Source organism: Mustela nivalis (genome assembly GCF_964662115.1).
Source record: "Mustela nivalis genome assembly, chromosome: 4".
Taxonomy (NCBI): Eukaryota; Metazoa; Chordata; class Mammalia; order Carnivora; family Mustelidae; genus Mustela; species Mustela nivalis.
In genome coordinates this window covers 161536921-161543573 of record NC_139023.1, presented here as the reverse complement: position 1 = coordinate 161543573, position 6653 = coordinate 161536921, and the positions used below count along the sequence as shown (strand labels likewise).

Sequence of the window (6653 nt, the reverse complement as noted above, 5' to 3'; positions counted from 1 at the left end):
AAACCAATGGTAAAAATATTATGTTGTCTCATCATGTGCTTTATCTTAAAAATACATACAGTTCTTTGTTAATGAGCATCTTGTAGTTCAGATCTGTCTGAACTGGCTGAGTGAATTAAAGACAGGGTGTTTTACTCCTAGACCTACCTCCATGGTCCAATTAAATTGACCACTTAACACTTGGCTCTTTAAAGGAAAGGAGGCTTATTTCTTAGGTATTATGTGAAAAATGACATCCACTGCCTGTTGGTCATGTGCTGCCACCCTCATCCTAATGCAGGACATTCACAGTTGTGGCATTTCCCCTCTTCAGATGGCTCTAGCTAGTGACAGATGTGGTGTTTACAGCTCCTCTTGGATATGGTTCAGCTGCCAAAGTTCTACCAATAGAGGGTAGGGACTGGAAGGACTGGATCTCAGGGGCATCCTCTGAAAAAAATGGAGCGAGAATGCCAACTCTAGTAACTTCCTGTGTGGCCAACTTCTGACTCAGCTCTTCTGAAGAGTTTCTTTTGTTCCCTTGTGTTGGAGCAGTCACTGATGGAACTCCCCAAGGACTGAGGTAGGGGCGGGGCTTTCTTCTGTTTGGCTCATTTACATGTAAGACCCAGTCAGTCAGAAAAAAATGTAGTCATTTTTTTGGGTCATTGGTCTAAGAGCTCTACCTCATGTAATTTTCAGGGTTCTGTGGAAAAATAAAAGCCATTCCAGTTATTCTAAGCAGAAACATTTAATACAGGAAAATAAGTGTTTATAGACTCATTGGAAAGCTGGAGGAGTGAGTAATAGGTTGAGCCTCCAGGAATCCAAACACCAGAGAACTCCCACCAGGGGTGCTACGATATTGTTAGTGGGGAGGGTGGAGAATCTGGCTGTGGAGCTGTTGAGTTACAGAACACCTCATAGCTGCAGTCCAGTGATCAAATCCCCACAGTTCCAGCTGCCTCTGGAGAACCACAGAGCTGAAGACTGGACCCTGGGACACCTGAAAGGAAAAAGCCCACAGACAATGCCTCCTGGGTGCTAGGCACATTGCAGCTTAATGACACAGTGACAGAGGTGGAAGATGTCTGTCCTGACAGAACTTTCATTTTAGTGGAGGGACAGACAAGAAACAAAAATAAATTGTATGGCATTTAAAAGGTGACAGGCACTTGGGAATTTTTTGACATGGGAGAAGGAGTCTCCAGGTGGTAGGTAGCTCAGCATATCACAGTTGAGGAAGTGTCACTGGAGGAAGTGAACTGGCAGGACCAGTAGGAGGTGAGGACAGCCAGAATTAGGAGCAGCAAAGGAGGCTGGCTGGAGCTGAAACCAGGAGGGAGAACGCAGGGCAGCAAAGGAAGTGTGGGGTGGGTGGTCCAGGTCAGCTGGTCTTTAGGCCACCAAGCGGACTTTGGCTGTCTTCTAAGTGAAACGGTTCACTGTCACAAGTGTTACCCGGGTTTTAGAAGGTAAAGGTAGAAGCAGAGATATGTCTGAAGGCTGCTACAGTCATCCTGGTGACGGTTGGTTGTGCTGAGGACCAGGGTGGAAAGAGGGGAGGTTTTAGGAAGTGCATGGATTCTGGGTAGTTCCTTCAAAGGTGGGGCCAGCATGCTATGCTGATATTAAGGTGGGGTGTGAGGGAAAGAAGAATCAGACTCCACAACTTTGGCAGGAATCAGCTACAATGGTAGGAAAGTGGCCTGCCTTCCACCTTTCACATCTCAATTGATGGAAACTGATTCACATCCAGAACCCCAGCACAAGAGATTTGGGGAAATGTGGTATTCCCTTTCTTTCACTTGTTTTATTTTTATTTATTTACTTATTTATTTGGTGGTATTCCCTTTCTAACCCCAGTAATCAGGTGGCACTTGAGCTCCCATAAGCTGTATTCATCACAGTTGGCTTAAGGATCCAAAATTTTAATATAAACTTTCTGTGACCATGTCCTGGTGCCAATCCAAAGTTACAGTTCTCTCTGATTCATTCCTTCAAAACAGTATATCCCAAATGAAAGCACAGTCGGTACATAAAACTAGCCATATTCCATGTGGCTCTTAAACCTTTTCCTAGGTCAAGATAATCATAGGAATTCTTTCAGAAATGTCTCAATTATTTTGGTAGGATTCTTTATTAAAAATGACTTTGCCGAGTCAGGTCTATGACATTTTTAAGGCTTCGATAGATACTGTCCTCCAGAATCCCTTCACATGCCCATCAACAGTGTGTAAGACTTGCTCCTGCACTTGTAAAGTTAAATGTATCATCAAGATTCTTTTAAATTATATAAATGTAAAAGGAGGCTGAGTAGCAGATCTGACCCGTACTCAAGTGGACAGGTAACTAATGTTCTCTCTCTTCCCTCCAACAAACATCAGAGAGGGTTGATGCTGGGAAGAATGCACTGCTCCCTCAGTTGGGTTATGTGCAAAGTCAGTTATGTTTTCCCCAGCTTGGTTCTGCCAGTTGTGTTCGCTGTTGTAATTGTGGAGTTCAGTTAAACATTGCATAAACTAATAAAATATGAGGGCTAAGAGAAAGTACTTCTGATGAAAATAAGTAATGATACTTCTGATAAAAATAGGTAATGAAATACTATATAAACTGACGAACAGCGAATGCTAAAACAAAGTTCTTCTAAACCAAAGCAAATGCTGTGGAAAGACTTAATAAAAGCAAGTCAATAAAAAATACTGTTGAATTAGGTGTAGGCAAGGAAGACATAAAGATGGGAGTAATTGTAAACATCCAGGGTATCGCATTCACATGGCTTCACAAGTTCCCTAAGACTTTGCCTTTGCATTCTGCTTTTGGAGAAATCCAAACTGGTGATCTTAGCAGTGCATCGTTGGCATGTGTAGTTTCTGTGAATGCTAATTAGTGGAACCCTACTCAAAGAGAAGAACTCGTCCCCACACAAAAAGACCAGTGGATGAATGTCCATTAATAAGTGTCAAGTTAAAATATTTAAAATAGCTACGTTTCTTTCACTAGGAACGTTCCCCAAAATATCAGTTAATATTAGATTCAGCTATGAGAAATGGAGCCATCCAAAAACAGTGGTTTAAACAAATAGGATTTTATTTCTCTCCTGTAAAATCTCTAAAATGTAGTCTGAACTGGTGTGGATAGCAGCTCTGGGCCACAAAGAGCCAAGGGCCTAGGGTTTCTCCAGCTTATCTCCCTATAGTGTCTAGGGTATGGTCCTCATCCTCATGTTCTAAGTGCAAGACCAGAGCTCTAGTCATTGCATCCCTACCCCAGGTGGCCAGATAAATGAAAGGTTCATAGCCTTCCCGTTTGCTAAAGGACATAGTGTGTATCATATCTCCTTTTAGGGAGTTTCCTGGGAGCTGTCTCATAATGTTGATGATTATATATCTTTGTCCAGAAAGTAGAGACATAGTCACCCCTGGCCTTGAAGGAGACTGAGAAATATGGTCTTTGTTTTGAATGAGCATGTACCCTCCTAAGAGTCAAAGTTCATGATCATGGAAGAAGGAAACAGAGGATATTGTGGAACAACGAGTACACTTTGTCACATCTGCTTAAATACTTTAATAATAACTGAACAGGAGCACCTGGATGGCTCAGTCGGTTAAGCACTGACTCTTGGTCTCAGCTCAGGGATTGATCCCACGGTTGTGAGTTCAAGCCCTGCACTGGGCTCTATGCTGGGTGGAGCCTACTTAAAAACAAACAAACCTGAATTGCTGGTCCCAGTTGTGACAGGGAGGAGTTTCTAAGGCACATCACTTACATAAGCAAACCCTCAATTGCCTCTGTAGATATCATGCGTGGTCATTATAACAACTTCCTTGCATACACCCTCAGTGCCCTTGCTCTTCTTTCCTGTTTTACTCATTGGGGAAAAAATCCCACTCTTAGGTAGATCTAAGTCTCTGCTTACTCTGCATTTCCTCTGAGAGCTTAAACTTGGATGGAGAAACACCCGGCAAGCTGATGGTCTCACTTTAAGACCAATAATCTATATTTTCTTAGTCTTTTTATTTTCCTCACTCCCCAGAGAGTACCAGCTAACCACTATTCCTGTGTCCTCAAAACTTCAACAGCTCTCCATTTCTCAGTCTTAGCTGACAGCCCTGTTTCTTATTGCAATAAGCAAGCAGAAGCACTTAGAACACGCAGTCCCTCTATGGCATTGAGGGCTCTGTCTGTATCTGTGTCCCAGTGCACAGCCTCACCTCCTATTACTGTGGATGGACTGTCTTGCTCCCCGCTGAGACCAGACACTTCCCTGGGGCACTAGATTCCATCCCCTCTTCCTATTCCAAGGATATTGCTCCAGCAACCCCCCTACACAATACCCCAATTTCACCCTCTATTAGATCATTTTCACAGGATACAAATAGGCTCTTACTGATCCATCTTGAAAACAACAAATTTTCCTTCAAGGTTGTGTTGATCTCCAGTTAAGCCTTTTTCCTCTGCTTCCCTTGGCAGTAAAATGTCTTGAAAGAGTTGTCTTTACATGTCTCCCCACATTCTCATTGATTCTTTCTTGAACCCATTCCAAAGAGCTCTCCTCAAGGTCACCAGTGACATCTTGACCAAAAAATAGAAATTAGCAATCCTTATTTGATAGAATCTGTTACCACATTTGACACAGTTGAGCACTCCTTTAAGTACCTTCTTTTCTTGGCTTCAGGGTCACTCCCCTCACATTGAATGTGCTCCTCATCCTTCCCAGTACCGCCCCATCTCCGCACCTCTAATTGCTTTGAGGGTTTCTCATGTCCTCTCGTTCCCTCAGCTTTCTCCTTTCACATCTGGAATTGGCTTTAAACTCTCTATGCCCATGACTTTCAATTTATTGTTGCCAGTTGGATCCCTCCTGTCTTCCAGCCTTATATCCAGCTGTACTCTCCCATCTCTTTTTGTATGTCTACTAGGCAACTCGACCCTAAGTACCAACTTCAGAGAAATATAGGATCCAAGAAACATGTTAAAATAAGCCATGAGAGTCCAGTAAGCAAAATCTTGATTGTGTCTCAGGACAAATGACTCCATTTCTTCAACAAACAAGTCGTAAGGGATAAAAAGGAAGAATCAGGAGGACCCTATAGGTTAAAAGAAATTTAAGAGAGAATGTCAGTCAGTTACAATATATGGACCTTATCTGATATAGATTCTGAGAACTGCAAAAACCTCTCAATATGAAGGCTCCCTTTAAACCCCCACCCTGAGGCTTGACCAAACTCTAACATGCCTTCTAGCAGCCAAAGGCCTCATCCCTGGGACAACACAGCTCCTTTTGAGTTCTCTTTTGGAAAAGCTCAGAGCTGTCCAAAAAAAAAAAAAAATTGCTGTTTGTTTTAGATAATACCCAACATCGGCCCCATCTTGTTTTCTTAGAGCACTCATTAAAAAGGGCTTGCAGTTGTGAATCCTTCCTCTGTCCCTTCAAGATGTTTGTGTATCTTCTGTAACTTCCGAATGTCTGTCTCAGGAACCGGAAAGCCATTCCTCTGAAGTATAATCAGGAAGAAGAGGTCTTTCATCTCCCTGTCTCTGGGAAGATGGATTCCTAACTTCCATAATTGCCAGCTAGCAGATGCTGCTGGCCTAATCACATTTACAGTAATCAACCCTTTATAATTTTTAGCGTGAGGCCATGCTCTTCATTCTCCATTTAAAATGCCCTGTTGCCTCTTCACAAATCGGAATGGAGCTCAGCTGTTTTGCCTACTGTCAGGGAATACTGAATAAGATCTGTTTTCACTGCTTCAACTACTATCCAGCTTTATCTTTGACATTTCTAACAAATGTAAAAAAAAAAAAAAAAAAAAAAAAAAACCCTCAAGGTAATTTTGTATATCTGTGTATTGACTAGATATTTGATAATATTAAATATGTATTGTTATTTTTTAAGCTGTGATAATGGTGTTGTGATTCCATTTTTCAAAATCATAATTAAAAAGGATTTATCTGGAATGTTACCACTTCTTACCATGTCGGGAGCCGGTACAGGAGGCCTACTCTAAGAGCCGTAAGGGACTGAATATGATTGGCTGTTCATTTAGGTCCACTCTCGCGGGAGGTGCATGAGCACTGCATTGTGATTGGGTAACACTGCCTGTATAAAAACGCATGCGCCGAGGGTAAAGGAGAAAGAAAAAAGCGATTAAAGAAGAAGGTTCGCCCCTACGTGAGTCTCCGAGTTGTTCTTGCGGGCCGAGAGCGACATTACCACACTTTCAGCATTATCACTCTTGACCCACCCAGCATCCTCTCTTTTTTTTTTTTTTTTTTTAAAGATTTCATCCATTTATTTGACAGAGAGAGATCACAAGTAGGCAGAGAGGCAGGCAGAGAGAGAGAGAAAGGAGGAAGCAGGCTCCCTGCTGAGCAGAGAGCCCGATGCGGGACTCGATCCCAGGACCCTGAGACCATGACCCGAGCCGAAGGCAGCGGCCTAACCCACTGAGCCACCCAGGTGCCCCCCAGCATCCTCTCTTATGGGACTTTTATGATTGCCTATTAAACAATCTGCCTGCCTCTACTATGCCACCTCCAACCCCCTTCCCTAGCCCCCCCAGCCACCAGTCTGTTCTCAACACTCAGCCAGAGAGATCCTGGTAAAATGTGCCATATCATGCCACTTACCACCTCACTTAGAGTAAAAGCCAAGTCTTTTCAATCTA

At 42.9% G+C, this 6653-nt stretch overlaps 1 long non-coding RNA gene across 1 annotated transcript; it reads right to left on the bottom strand.

Moving 5' to 3' along the window:
- Nucleotides 1-1176: 1176 nt before the first annotated feature.
- On the bottom strand, nucleotides 1177-6243 carry LOC309863999. Its single transcript, XR_014311335.1, has 2 exons — nucleotides 6195-6243; nucleotides 1177-5954 (listed from the first exon to the last, which is right to left on the bottom strand). It is a non-coding gene; the product is annotated as an uncharacterized lncRNA (long non-coding RNA).
- Nucleotides 6244-6653: the final 410 nt, after the last annotated feature.